The sequence below is a fragment of the Onychomys torridus genome, chromosome 1, assembly GCF_903995425.1.
Source record: "Onychomys torridus chromosome 1, mOncTor1.1, whole genome shotgun sequence".
NCBI lineage: Eukaryota > Metazoa > Chordata > Mammalia > Rodentia > Cricetidae > Onychomys > Onychomys torridus.
The window spans coordinates 95,044,731-95,059,089 of NC_050443.1; the positions used below are offsets into that span (position 1 = coordinate 95,044,731).

General features: G+C 43.0%; 1 pseudogene; it reads right to left on the reverse strand.

The window, feature by feature from the left end:
* Positions 1 to 10,528: 10,528 nt before the first annotated feature.
* On the reverse strand, positions 10,529 to 12,171 carry LOC118576778 (annotated as a pseudogene).
* Positions 12,172 to 14,359: the final 2,188 nt, after the last annotated feature.

A 14,359-nucleotide genomic window follows, 5' to 3' on the forward strand; every position in this document is an offset into this window, starting at 1 on the left:
ATTCATTTAAACCTGGTGGATTCAGTACAGGCAGGTCCAGTCCCCTCCTTCCAGGCTGAGCAAAGTGTCCCTGTGTAAGTCCAAGGTTCCAAACAGCCAGCTCATGCACTAAGAACAGGTCCTGGTCCCACAGACTGGGTGCCTCCCAAACAGATCAAGCTATTCAATTATCTCACTTATCCAGAGGGCCTGATCCAGTTGGGGGCTCCACAGCCTTTGGTTCATAATTCATGTGCTTCTATTCGTTTGGCTATTTGTCCCTGTGCTTTTTGCAATCTTGGATTCAACCATTCACACTCTTGCAGACCTTCCTCTTTCTTGACAGTTGGACACCTGGAGCTCAACCTGGGGCCTGGCTGAGGATCTCTGCATCCACTTCCATCAGTTATTGGATGAGAGTTCCAGCACGACAGTTAGGGTGTTTAGCCATCTGATCACCGGACTAGGTAAGATCAGGTTTTCTCTCGACCATTGCCAGCAGTCTACAGAGGATGTATCATTGTGGATTTTTCGGGACCTCTCCAGCACTCTGCCTATTCCTGTTCTCATGTGTTCTTCATTTATCATGGTCTGTTATTCCTCATTCTCCCTTTCTGTTCTTGATCCAGCTGGGATCTCCTGCTCCCCTAAGCTTTCTTTCCCTCAAATCTTGCCCTTCATTACTCCCAATGTCGTCCAGGTTGTTCATGTAGATCTCATCCATTTCTCTGTCATTGGGTGATCCTTGGGTCTTTCTTAGGGTCCCATTTTCTAGGTAGCCTCGCTGGAGTTGTGTAGCAGTCTAGTCATCTTTGTTTTACATCTAGTATCCTCCTATGAGTGAGTACATACCGTGTTTGTCCTTCTGAGTCTGGGTTACCTCACTCAGGATGATTTTTTCTAGATCCATCCATTTGCCTGCAAACCTCATGATGTCATTGTTTTTCTCTGCTGAGTAGTACTCCATTGTGTATATGTACCATATTTTCTTTATCCATTCTTCAGTTGAAGGGCATCTAGGTTGTTTCCAGGTTCTGGCTATTACAAACAAAGCTGATATGAACATAGCTGAGCAAATGCCCTTGTGGTATGATTGAGCATTCCTTGGGAATATGCCCAAGAGTGCTATAGCTGGTCTTGGGGGAGATGGATTCCCAATTATCCCAATAAGGATAAGCCATATTGATTTCCAAAGTGGCTGTACAAGCTTGCACTCCCACCAGCAGTGGAGGAGAGTTCCCCTTGCTCCACATCCTCTCCAGCATAAGCTGTCTTCTGTGCTTTTGATCTTAGCCATTCTGACAGGTGTAAGGTGGTATCTCAGAGTCATTTTGATTTGCATTTCCCGGATAATTAGGGATGTTGATCAATTCCTTAAATGTCTTTCAGCCATTTGAACTTCCTCTGTGGAGAATTCTCTGTTTAGTTCTATAGCCCATTTCTTAATTTGACTGTTGGGCATTTTGATGTCTAATTTCTTGAGTTCTTTATATATTCTGGATATCAGCCCTCTGTCAGATGTGGGGTTGGTGAAGACCTTCTCCCATTCTGTAGGCTGTCGCTTTGTCTTGTTGACCATGTCCTTTGCTCTACAAAAGCTTCTCAGTTTCAGCAGGTCCCATTGATTGATTGTTTCTCTCAGTGTCTGTGCTACTGGTGTTATATTTAGAAAGTGATCTCTGGTGCCAATGCGTTCAAGAGTACTTCCTACTTTCTCTACTATCAGGTTCAGAGTAGCTGGATTTATGTTGAGGTCTTTGATCAACTTTAAGTTTTGTGCACGGTAACAGATATGGATCTATTTTCAGCCTTCTACACATTGACATCCAGTTATGCCAGCACCATTTGTTGAAGATGCTTTCTTTTTTCCATTGTACATTTTTGGCTTCTTTGTCAAAAATTATATGTTCATAGGTGTGCAGGTTAATGTCTGGGTCTTCAATTTGATGCCATTGGTCCACATGTCGGTTTTTATGCCAGTACCAAGCTATTTTTATTATAGTAGCTCTATAGTAGAGCTTGAGGTCGGGGATTGTGATGCCTCCAGAGGTTGTTTTATTGTACAGGATTCTTTTGGCTATCCTGGGTTTTTTGTTTTTCTATATGAAGTTGAGTATTATTCTTTCCAGATCTGTGAAGAATTGTGTTGGTAATTTGATGGGAATTGCATTGAATCTGTAGATTGCTTTTGGTAAGATCACCATTTTTATTATGTTAATCCTGCCTATCCATGAGCATGGGAGATCTTTCCATTTTCTGACATCTTCAATTTCTTTTTTCAGGGACTTAAAGTTCTTGTCATATAGGTCCTTCACATGCTTAGTTAGCATAACCCCAAGGTATTTTATATCATTTGTGGCTATTGTAAAGGGTGATGTATCTCTGATTTCCTTCTCAGCCTGTTTGTCTACAGTATATAGGAGGGCTACTGATTTTTTTTAGTTGATCTTGTATCCTACAATGTTGTTGAAAGTTTTTATTAGCTGTATCAGTTCCTTGGTTGAATTTTTGGGGTCACTCATGTATACTAACATGTCATCTGCAAATAGGGAGAGCTTGACTTCTTCCTTTCCAATTTGTATCCCCTTAATCCCTTTGTGTTGTATTATAGCTCTGGCTAGAACTTCAAGTACTATATTGAATAAGTATGGAGAGAGGGGACAGCCTTGCCTTGTTCCTGATTTTAGTGGTATTGCTTTGAGTTTCTCTCCATTTAATTTGATGTTGGCTGTTGGCTTGCCGTAGATTGCCTTTATTATGCTTAGGTATGTTCCCTGTATTCCTGATCGCTCCAAGACCTTTATCATGAAGGGGTGTTGGATTTTGTCAAATGCCTTTTCTGCATCTAGTGAGATGATCATGTGGTTTTTTGCCTCGAGTTTGTTTATATGGTGTATTACATTGACAGACTTTTGTATGTTGAACCACCCTTGCATCCCTGGGATGAAGCCTACTTGATCATGGTGGATAATTGTTTTGATGTGTTCTTGGAGTCTGTTTGCCAGAATTTTATTGCATATTTTTGCATCAATGTTCATGAGGGAGATCAGTCTGTAGTTCTCTTTCTTTGTTGCATCTTTGGTTTAGGAATCAGGGTCATTGTAGCCTGATAGAAGGAGTTTGGTAATATACCTTCTGCTTCTATTGTGTGGAACAATTTAAAGAGTATTGGTATTAAGTCTTCTTTGAAGATCTGGTAGAATTCTGCAGTGAAACCATCAGGTCCAGGGCTTTTTTTGGTTGGGAGACTTTTCATGACGGATTCTATTTCTTTAGGGGTTATTGGACTATTTAAATGGTTTCTCTCTTCTTGATTTAACTTAGGTATATGGTACCTATCCAGAAAATTATCCATTTCTTTTAGATTTTCCAGTTTTGTAGAGTAGAGGTTTTTGAAGTATGACCTGATGATTCTCTGGATTTCCTCATTGTCTGTTGTTATGTCTCCCTTTTCATTTCTGATTTTGTTAATTTGGATGCTCTCTCTCTGTCTTTTGGTTAGTTTGGATAAGGGCTTGTCTATCTTCTTGATCTTCTCAAAGAACCAACTCTTTGTTTCACTAATCCTTTGCATTGTTCTCTTTATTTCTATTTTATTGATTTCAGCTCTCAATTTGATAATTTCCTGGCATCTGTTCCTCCTGGGAGACTTTGCTTCTTCCTGTTCAATGGCTTTCAGGTGTGCTTTCAAGTCATGAGTGTGAGATTTCTCCAGCTTCTTTATGTGGGCATTCAGTGCTATGAATTTCCCTCTTAGCACTGCTTTCATAGTATCCTTTAAGTTTGGGTATGTGGTGTATTCATTTTCATTGATGTCTAGGAAGTCTTTAATTTCTTTCTTTATTTCTTCCTTAACCCATTGGTGATTCAGTTGAGCATTATTTAGTTTCCATGAGATTGTAGGATTTCTGTAGTTTTTTCTGTTGTTGAAATCTAACTTTAAACCATGGTGGTCTGATAGAACACAGGAGGTTATTCCAGTTGTTTTGTATCTGTTGAGATTTGCTTTGTGGCCAAGTATGTGGTCGATTTTAGAGAAGGTTCCATGGGTGCTGAGAAGAAGGTATATTCTTTTTTGTTTGGGTGGAATGTTCTGTAGATATCGATTAAGTCCATTTGAGCCATAACATCAGTTAAGTCCATTATGTCTCTGTTAAGTTTCAATTTGGTCGATCTGTCCAGAGGTGAAAGTGGGGTGTTGAAGTCTTCCACTATTAATGTGTGGGGTTTTATATGTGATTTACGCTTTAGTAATGTTTCTTTTACATATGTGGGTGCCCTTGTGTTTGGGGCATAAATGTTCAGAATTGATCTTGGTGGATCTTTCCTGTGATGAGTATGTAATGTCCTTCATCATCTCTTTTGATTGAGTTTAGTTTGAAGTCTATTTTGCTGGATATTAGGATGGCTACACCAGCTTGCTTCTTAAGACCATTTGATTGGAAAGTCTTTTCCCAGCCTTTTATACTTAGGAGGTGTCTGTCTTTGAATTTGAGGTGTGTTTCTTGTATGCAGCAGAAAGATGGGTCCTATTTTCGTATCCATTCTGTTAGTCTGTGTCTTTTTATAGGTGAATTAAGTCCATTGATATTAAGGGATATTAATGACCAGTGATTGTTTATTCCTGTTGTTATTTTTATTTTTTGGTAGTGTGTGTGTACTTCTCTTCTTTGGGCTTTACTGCTGTGGTGTTATCTATTGCCTGTGTTTTCATGGGTATATCTGCCTTCCTTAGATTGGAATTTCCCTTCTAGTGCTTTCTGTAGGGCTGGGTTTGTTGATAAGTATTGTTTAAATCTGGTTTTGTCTTGGAAGGTCTTGTTCACTCCATCTATGATGATTGAAAGTTTTGCTGGGTATATTAGTCTAGGCTGGCATCCATGGTCTCTTAGTGTCTGCATTATATCTGTCCAGGTCCTTCTGGCTTTCAAAGTCTCCATCGAGAAATTGGGTATTATTCGGATGGGTTTGCCTTTATAAGTCACTTGGCCTTTTTCCTTTGCTGCCCTTAATATTCTTTCTTTATTCTGTACATTTAATTGTTTAATTATTATGTGGCGAGGGGATTTTTTTTGGGGGGGGGGTCTAGTCTGTTTGGTGTTCTATAGGCTTCTTGTATCTTCATAGGCATTTCCTTCTTTAAGTTGGGAAAGTTTTCTTCTATGATCTTGTTAAATATATTTTCTGTCCCTTTGAGTTGGTACTCTTCTCCTTCCTCTATCCCTATTATTCATAGGTTTAGTCTTTTCATGGTGTCCCAAATTTCTTGGACATTTTGGGTCATGACTTTGTTGGTTTTAGTGTTTTCTTTGACTGATGATTCTATTTCTTCTACCGTATCTTCAACACCAGAGATCCTCTCTTCCATCTCTTGCATTCTGTTGGTTATACTTGCCTCTGAAGTTCCTGTTTGTTTACTCAGATTTTCTATTTCCAGCATTCCTTCTGCTAGTGTCTTCTTCATTTTTTCTATTTCCCTCTTCAGGTCTTGGATTGTCTCCCTTGCTTTTTCATGATTTTCTTTCAAGGACTTATTGTCTTTTTTTCTGCTTTAATTGTCCTTTCCTGTAGTTTTTTATAGCATTCTTCCTATTTTTTGTTTGTCTGTTCCTCTACTTTATTTTTGATTTCTTCTATATAAGGCTCTAGCCTCTTCATGATGTTACTTATAAGGTTGTTTTTTCTTCTTCTTCCATTCCGTGATGTTCAGGTCTAGCTGTTGGAGAAGGGCTAGGTTCTGGTGATGCTGTGTTGCTCTTTATTTTGTTGTATGTACTTCTGCCTTGACATCTGCCCATCTCCTCTTGGGTTCATTCTTGGTCCTATCAGAGTACTTGGTCCAGAGAGAGTTGACAGATTTAGGGAGCCTCTCTCTGGTCCAGATGGAAGTTCTGGGCTAGATGGGAGTGCTGGTCCAGTTGAGAGTGCTGGCCGGATAGGAGCTGGGGGGCTCTGAGTCTTGGGAAGTCCCTGGGGTCTCCTTATTTTGTCCAGATGGGAGTTCCTCTGGTCTCTGGTCCAGATGGGAGTTCCAGGGCAGGATGGAAGCTTGGGGCTGGTCTCTGATTGTCAGGAAGTGGCTGGGGGTCTCCAGCAGATGGGTGTGGGGCAGGTTGTGGAGACTGCAGTGTCTACCTGCAGTCTTGGAAAAGGGGAGACTTCCCACAGGGCATGCCTATTGACAGGAAACTGGGGCTAAGTTGGTCAGGTCCTCCCAGAGTGGCCTGTGTCCAGTGGTGGGACCCACGGGCAGTTGCCTCTCTGGCTATAACCCCAGGCACTCACCTCTGGTCCAGATGGGAGTTCCGGGGAGGAGGGGAGCTGGGGGTTGGTCTTTGAGTCTCAGGAAGTGGCTGGGGTCTGGGGCAAATGGGTGTGGGGGCAGGGTGTGGAGACTGCAGTGTCTGCCTGCAGTCTTGGAAAAGGGGAGCCTTCCCGCAGGGCCTGCCTATTGGCAGGAATCTGGGGCCAAGTTGGTCAGGTCCTCCTGGGGTGGCCTGTGTCCAGCAGTGGGACCCAGGCGCAGTTGCCTCTCTGAGTATAACCCAGGCACTCCAAAACTCTCTCTCATAAGTAGCTTCTATCAGGTGCTTGGTTATTACAAAGAGAGAAGTAACCCACATACCATGATGACAGTTCACATATTCCTCTCAGTGTGCTAATGGGCCCCTGGGACCCCATGCTAATGATTCTTGGATGTATCTTTTCCTCCAGCACATCACATGACTGATGTGTCTGCTGGTTTTGCATTCACTAGATGGCCAAGTGTTGCTGGCTTTTCCTATTCCCTATCCTTTTCTGTTTTTTTTTTTTTTTCTTTCTAAATAACTCATGAGTCTATGCTCCTTTTTGCTCCATCCAACCTGTCCTTCACGCCAGCCCCAGGGAGACTTCCCAAACCATCAAGCATGGCACCCATCACAAACCCTGACTTCATGCCAGCACACATGTTCCAGCACTGCAAAGATGTTCACAGTGGAGAGGACAAAGGCCTCCTACAGTTTCCAGAAGCTTCCTACACTTCTTCTCTACTCTCCCAGCTCCAACCACAGCAGATTTCATTCTCACGCCTGACTCAGGCCTTGTAATGTGCCATGTTCTCTGCCTTGGACCTGTTTCCTTTCTCCATGCTGCTTGTTGGCTGGTTCTCATTTGGTAGTGTTCTGCTCAAATATTACCTGTCACTCAGATGAGGGAAAGTTCTTTTTTATTTCATATAGAGTGCTTCTTACTCTCCTTGGAAGTATTTGTCGTGATTTTAATGAATATGTGTGTCTCTGTTGATTTTTTTTTAACTTCAATCCCCTTTACCCACTGAGCTATCTCCTCAGTGCTATAATTGAACATCTAATTGTATAATGCTTTGCTGGGTCTCTGCCTAGAAATCCTATGGATAGCCACTCTATCTAGATAGACATGCTTTCTTTCTTGTTTTCTGTTATATATATTTTAGCCTGTTGAGCAGAGTATATCTTGCATAGATATTTGTTGCATAAATATTTGTTGAATAAATAAATACATAAGAGGAATAAAAAAGAGGCTGTCATCTGATGCATCAAATTTCTTCTTTTAGATTAAAAATTTCATCAAATGTCTCCATTTTAAGCAGGCTTAATCCAATTTCTACATGGATTTTGAGGAAAACCTCATATGTGTGGCCATCATCTTTGTGTGTGGACATCTAAACAGAGTGTCATGGCTTCTCCAGCTGAGGCCCTGCCTTGGACTAAGTTCTCCAATGCAGGTATCTTGTTTTAGTATGTGCACAAGCTACCTCTAACAAAGTGCTTTAACAGTAGCTGTCTACATCAGGAACTATAGAAGGAGGCTTCTTTCCTGGTGAAGAGGGACAGATGTCTTTCTGGAGGTAAGACTCCATCCTATACCTCAGCTGTGTTTCACCATTTCCTCTATTTAGGTGCTAAAATTAATCATTTGAATGACCATGGCAGAAACCTTGGCCTTCAGAATACACAGGCACCATGGTCTTTCCCAGCTTCCCTCTCATCAACCCTTCATTCACAAGTCAGTGTTTCAACGCCCAAGGGTTGCTTTATTGGTGACAATAAGAAGGGTGCCCAGGTCCACACGCTTCCTTCCATGCCTCTAGCTTGGAGTCATTCTGGGTGGTGCTCAGTGGAATCAAATTATGATTCTTGGCCATCTCTGGCTAAACTTCAGAGCAGAGACCTAGTAGACCTGGTGGGTTAAAGCAGAGTCAGATAGGAAGTTGAGTGACATTATCTTCTAACACTTGTAAAACTCAGAATAAAGGGAGAGAGCAGAGAAAGCAGGGAAATGCTTCCTAAAGTCTAGTTGTGGAGTCAATACCTCCTTCCATGCTGAACTTCCTGGTACTTAAAAGCTCACAACACCATGAGGTCCTGAAATGTCCTTTCTATCAGAGAGGATGGCTAAGCTCATTGGTTAACCATCATTCAGCCTGAGACACTTCTAACAAGGCTGTTCACCTTGGCCGCCTACATTCTCTGAGTAGACTGTGAACCTGCCTTCTTGGAAGGAGTCAGCAGAGTCTGATAGTCACCAGTCCACAGAGGATAAGAAGAAATAAAAATAGCATACTATTCAAAAGGAACATTGACAAGGTCCCAAGAACCAAATGCATTTTATTCATTATCCTATGTAGTCTTAAAACAAACAAACAAACAAACATACAAACAAACAAAAACAAAAACAAAAAAACCAACCCCACTCAGTGAGGTTTATTATCAAACCATTTTATAGAAGAAGAGTTTGAGGTTCAAAATGGTTCAGTACTTTCCCCATAGGCACATGCATCTGAGAGATGTTGGCACATTTTGGATTCATGCTTGGGGAATTCCAAACCCAAGCTGTTAAATACTATTGTATGCCTTTACTTAGGAAAGAATTATAAAGGCGCCAAGCAATAAATCAACCGCATTTAGTCAGGGGAGGACTATGCTCTGACCTCCTTAATCCCTTCGTTCTAAATACATCTACAGCTGGGAGATAAAAGAGCCCTCTTCCCTGGAATAATTTCCTGTTCCCTCTCACTGAAAGAATTGAGCTAGAGGGACAATTTTTCAGTGCTCAGACTTGCAAACCTCTGCAGTTGTTGGTGAATGTTAAATCATAAGCCGAGGGTAGCTTTCTCTGGAATTCCAGGTTGGATTCATGAGCTATAGAAAGAAGCAAAAATAAACAGTGTCCCTGCTGTAGTGATTGCTGAAGGGAATTTTTTTTCTTATTTAATATTGTTGGATATTATGCAAACCTCCCTCAAAAAGAACTTCCTGATAAACATAAGCTGCTGCGTTCCATTTAAGGGATTAGCGTACCAATGCTATGGAGGTGAGTCCGCCTCTGATAGCAGTCACCACTGGCAAAGGCTGCTGGGAGGGCAGCCAGGCTGGACTGTTATATATGGAATTAACCACTGAAGTTGAAGGAGCCTGTGCGGCCATAGAGCCAAACTAGAGAAATACATGCGGTCCTAGCAAAGGAGTGTTTCTTGATTTGAACTTCCTTCCCAGCACAGAAAATGTAAGACCCTGCAGTACTTTCTAGATGTGTTCACTCCAGTGCCATCACCAGACTTTTCATAAGACACAGAGCTCCGAGTCACAGAGAGAAAGGGCAGCCTCACACAGGCTTCGGGGTCACAGGAGGGCAGCATGTAACTCAGTATTAGTTGAGTGAAGGGAATTTATTGGATCACACACTTGAAGAGTCAAGGGCTGGATGGAGCTGCCAGCATAATGTGATTCTGTGCTGAAGTGACATCATCGACTCACCCTCTCTCCACCTATTTTCTCTGTGTTGACTCTTAAGTCAACATCCTGACAGGGAGTGTGTGACCTTAGAGTAGGTTTTAGAAAGTCCTGATGGTGACTCAATTGTTTTAAATGAGTCACATGTCCAGCCCTCAAACCATGATACCCATATGAATATATGGTCAGGCTTCACCACATCTCTTGACTTGGTGCTCCTTGAAGGCTGGGTTTTCTTTTTCTTTCTTTCTTTCTTTCTTCCTTCCTTCCTTCCTTCCTTCCTTCCTTCCTTCCTTCCTTCCTTCCTTCCTTTCTTTCTTTCTTTCTTTCTTTCTTTCTTTCTTTTTTCCTTCCTTCCTTCCTTTCCTTCCTTCCTTCTTTCCTTCCTTCTTTCTCTCTCTATCCCTCCCTCCCTCCCCCTCCCTCCCCCCCTCCCTCCCCCCCTCCCTCCCTCCCTCCCTCCTTCCTTCCTTCCTTCCTTCCTTCCTTCCTTCCTTCCTTCCTTCCTTCCTTCCTTCCTTTCTTTTTAACTAAAATGATGGTTTTTAATGGGAACCAGAGATGTGGTTACAATTACAATAGTCTCTCTTTCTTCCTTCCCCTCTCTTCCTCCCCACCTTCCTCCTTCTCTCTCCTCACTCCCCCCTTTTCTCATACACACACACACACACACACACACACACACACACACACACACACACAGTCCATGGGTAATTGTGTATTGCAAGTCTACAATATAACAAGTGTAACATCAGGTACAGAAAGAAGAGAGCTGTTCCAGAACTTTAGTAGCTAGGCTAATATATCTTCTCCCTGCAACCCTGTCTGTTCTCACCCCTGGAGTCCATCTTGCCAGGGCCAAAGCCATCTCTGTCCCCACCACCCCAGACCCATTAGAAGACCCCACTGTCCTTGAATCAGTCCTGGTAGCTGTCTAGATGATATCCTCCTCTGCCATGTTGATCATCTAATAGTTACCCCAATATGTGAGCCTCCTGGTTCCTTCATGGGCCATTTGATTTAGGGACCTCACGTGGGTGGCATTCATTTATCTAAGTGAAGTTCGCATTCTCACATGTAGGATTAGGACACTTCCAGGGCCTGGCTTGTTTCTGTCTGCAACCTCCATTGGGAAATCCTCCCTGGCCACCACCACTGCTACCTTCTCCATGGCCTCTATGGCCCATGGGTCCTCCTTCCCCTCTGCCTCCATGACCTTCTGTCACTTCTATTGAAGTCTGCTTGTCAACTAGCAAATGAAACCTTGAGAATTCTTTTTTTTTTTTTTACTGTAAACAATACTTTATTTGTTACATAATTTTGAGCTATCTATTTATTATTCTTTTTTTATATGTAATAATTATGCAGAGGTTTTGATGCAGACCCATGCAGATCCTGTGCATGTTGCTTTAGCCTCTGTTAATTCTTTTTTTTCCTTTTTTAAAATTTATTATATTTGTGTTTTGATTTTACACATCAGCCATGGGTTCCCCTGTCCTCCCCACCTCCACGCCCCCCCCCCCAAACCAGTTGAGAACTGCTTTAGCTGAAGGTGGGTCATGAAACGAGACTGCTGCCTCACCCTTCAGCCTGCCGGTTTCCCAGTCTGTACATAAATGAATCATAGGCTATCCAGTTTTCTTATTTGTCTTAATAATTTCAAGATGCTTGAAGTAATCAGCCACATTTAATTGTAACATTCCCATTCAGGCCTTGCACAAAGATGGTGTTGACTGAATTAATTCTTTTTGGAATTGTGATATGATTCTTGATCCCAAGGGCCACCAAATTTATTGAAACCCCTACAAACACTTCCACTCCTGACCCCTCTATCTCTAGGGCCATCTTCACAGTCTCTGGGTTTATATCCACCACTGCTGTGGTTGTAACTACTTGCCACAGCTGTCCTGGTCCTGCTAAGCCTCCCCTGTGGCCACCACGGCCATCATCACTCTAGTGTTCATTGTCAGAATCATCACTGCCACCACCTCTCATGGGGGCTAATCTTGGCCATAGTTGCCCCCACAACCCCTTCCACCACTCCCACTGCTGCTGCTATTATGGTTCTGCTGTCCAAAACCCTGAGGCAGGTTATAGGAGCTTTGCTGATGTTCATAGCTTTGTTGTTGTCCTCCATAGCCAGACTGTTGGCTATGGCCTCCACTCTGAGTCCGTCCACAGCTGCTGTTCTGAGAACGGCCACTGTACTTTCCTGAGGGGTTGCTAGGAGCTGGCTGTTGGCCATAGGCAGGGTAGGAGGACTGCTATTCATGAGAAGATTGAGAACTCTGGATGCTGCCATAGCCTCCAGCGAACCAATAACCACTATAACTCTGCCGGCCATGGGGCTGATTGCTCTGTTGGCATCAGGTCTGCTCAGGCTTGGTGGGTAGGCCCCCTAGCTTTGAGTTGCTTGCTGGGGACAGTCATTTGAAACCATGTCCTCACATGCCACACAGGCTGCCACCAAGCAACAAAATTCCAGGTGACTGTGAAGGGACTCCAAGAGGACTGACCAAAGGCTATTTTTTGAGTATCCCTGGGAGGAAATATCATTGCACTGTTTCTGGAGGAGATCAAGTAGATGCTTGATGGTGAAAGTCCTTAACATCAAAAAAACCAAAAGGTTCATTAGATTTTCCTCATCTATGATGGTATGCCAACTGGTGGTGCCTTTCATGAGATCCTGTTTAGGCACCATATTGAGGAGATTCCACGGAGGCAGCTTCCCTCTCATATCTACAAGACACTAACTAGCAGCAGGGTCTTGTCCCTACAGAAACCCAAACCCAATCCTCTCTCTCTCTCTCCTCTCTCAGCAGCCATTAATTGCCTGTAGCTTTTCATCTACAGGAAGAGCCTTATGAGATTGTAATATGTGAGTATATAACCTGAAGTAACTTCAGAGATTAGGAAAGTAAAAAGGGACCATGGGATATGATGGGGGTGGGAGGTGGGGGGAGGAGATCTAGAACCCCTTGACATTGCTGGATACATACATATGAAGGAACCTCAATGGAGAAAATGTCTCTATCAGATTAGCCTGTGGGCAAGCCTGTGGTACATTTTCCTGATTAAAGATTGATGTGAGAAGGCCTAGTCTACTCTCGACATGGCCACCCATGGGTAAGTGGTCTTGGGAGGTACAAGAGAGATTGCTAAGCATGGACCCGAGGAGAAAGCCAGTGAGTAGCACTCCTCAATAGCCGGTACTTCAGTTCTTGCCTCCAAGTTCCTGCCTTGAGTTCTCACCTTGACTTCTTTCAGTGATAGAGAACTGTAAATGAAACAAACCCCCCGTTCATCCACAAAGTTACCTTTCTTCATGGTGTTTCATTGCAGGCATAGAAAACAAACTAGAACACCACATAAGTGTAAGGACCTGAGTTTAAATTCCCATCACCCATGTAAAAGACCATGTAAAGGACCTATAACCCCAGTGCTAATGGACAGAGATGGGGAGGATCTCTGGCAATTGTTGGCCGGCTATTCTAGCCAATGAGTGAGCCCTAGGTTCAGTAAGAGATCCTATCTCAACAGATAAGGTGGAGAATGATAGAAGAAGGCACCAGATGTACCCCCTGGTCTCTACATGCACACACCTGCAGGCTCACCTGCATACATACATGTACATACATAAACATGTAAACACACAAAATAAAGTAAAATACAATGGTGAATCAGATGTGCATTAAACTTCAAGAAAGCTGTTAGGTTTGGAGGAGAATCTGCCTGACTAAATCCAGCAGCTGGTAGTTTAAGGGAGTTTTCCAAACATAGCTTGGAGTCAAAACCTTTCTACTTCCCAGAGTCTGTTGTATCATCTGCAAAATGGGAGATGGAAATGCTCTGAAGCTGGAGATTGCATTTGTGCATTGCTAAGGGAGGTAGCTGATGCTGCTCCTCGAAAAAAAACTTTCTACTTCCCAGAGTCTGTTGTATCATCTGCAAAATGGGAGATGGAAATGCTCTGAAGCTGGAGATTGCATTTGTGCATTGCTAAGGGAGGCAGCTGATGTTGTTCCTAGAATATAAGTCATGAGCAGGACCCAAGCTCTAAAACAAAGCAGAACAAGTCTGTGGACCAGAGAGACAGGAAGGGTCCCCAGCAATGTTGTGGCTCCTGTCCCTGAGTATGTTAAAGGTAACAGGGCCAAGGTTGTGGCTGAATACATCAGTGGATCCCTAGATCCCACTTCAGTGTGCTCCTCTCCAGTCAGAGCCATAATAGGCTCAACAGCAAGGAGGAATTAAGGGATGGAGGGAGAAAAGGATAGAGAGGAGAGAGGGAGGGAAGGGGAGAACACTGGCCAGTGGCTCCAGGGCAGAGGCTCTTCTTGTTGCTCTTAGTTCATAGCAGTGACTGCTTCCCTGGCTGCTTCTGCCTCGAGGCTGTATCTATAAAGCAATATTTCTCTGATGTTTACTACAGTATCTTATCAATTTGAGAACTAGCCTCTGACTCAATGTCAATGCTGGGGAGAGGGCATGAAATGGAAGAACTATTGAATTATATGTAGGCATTTCTATTTATGTCATCAACACAAGCTCAAAACCCTATTTGAAAATGGACATATTTCCTTTGCTGCAGCAGCCAGTGGGAGCCAGGCTTGTCTCAGGCCCTTGTG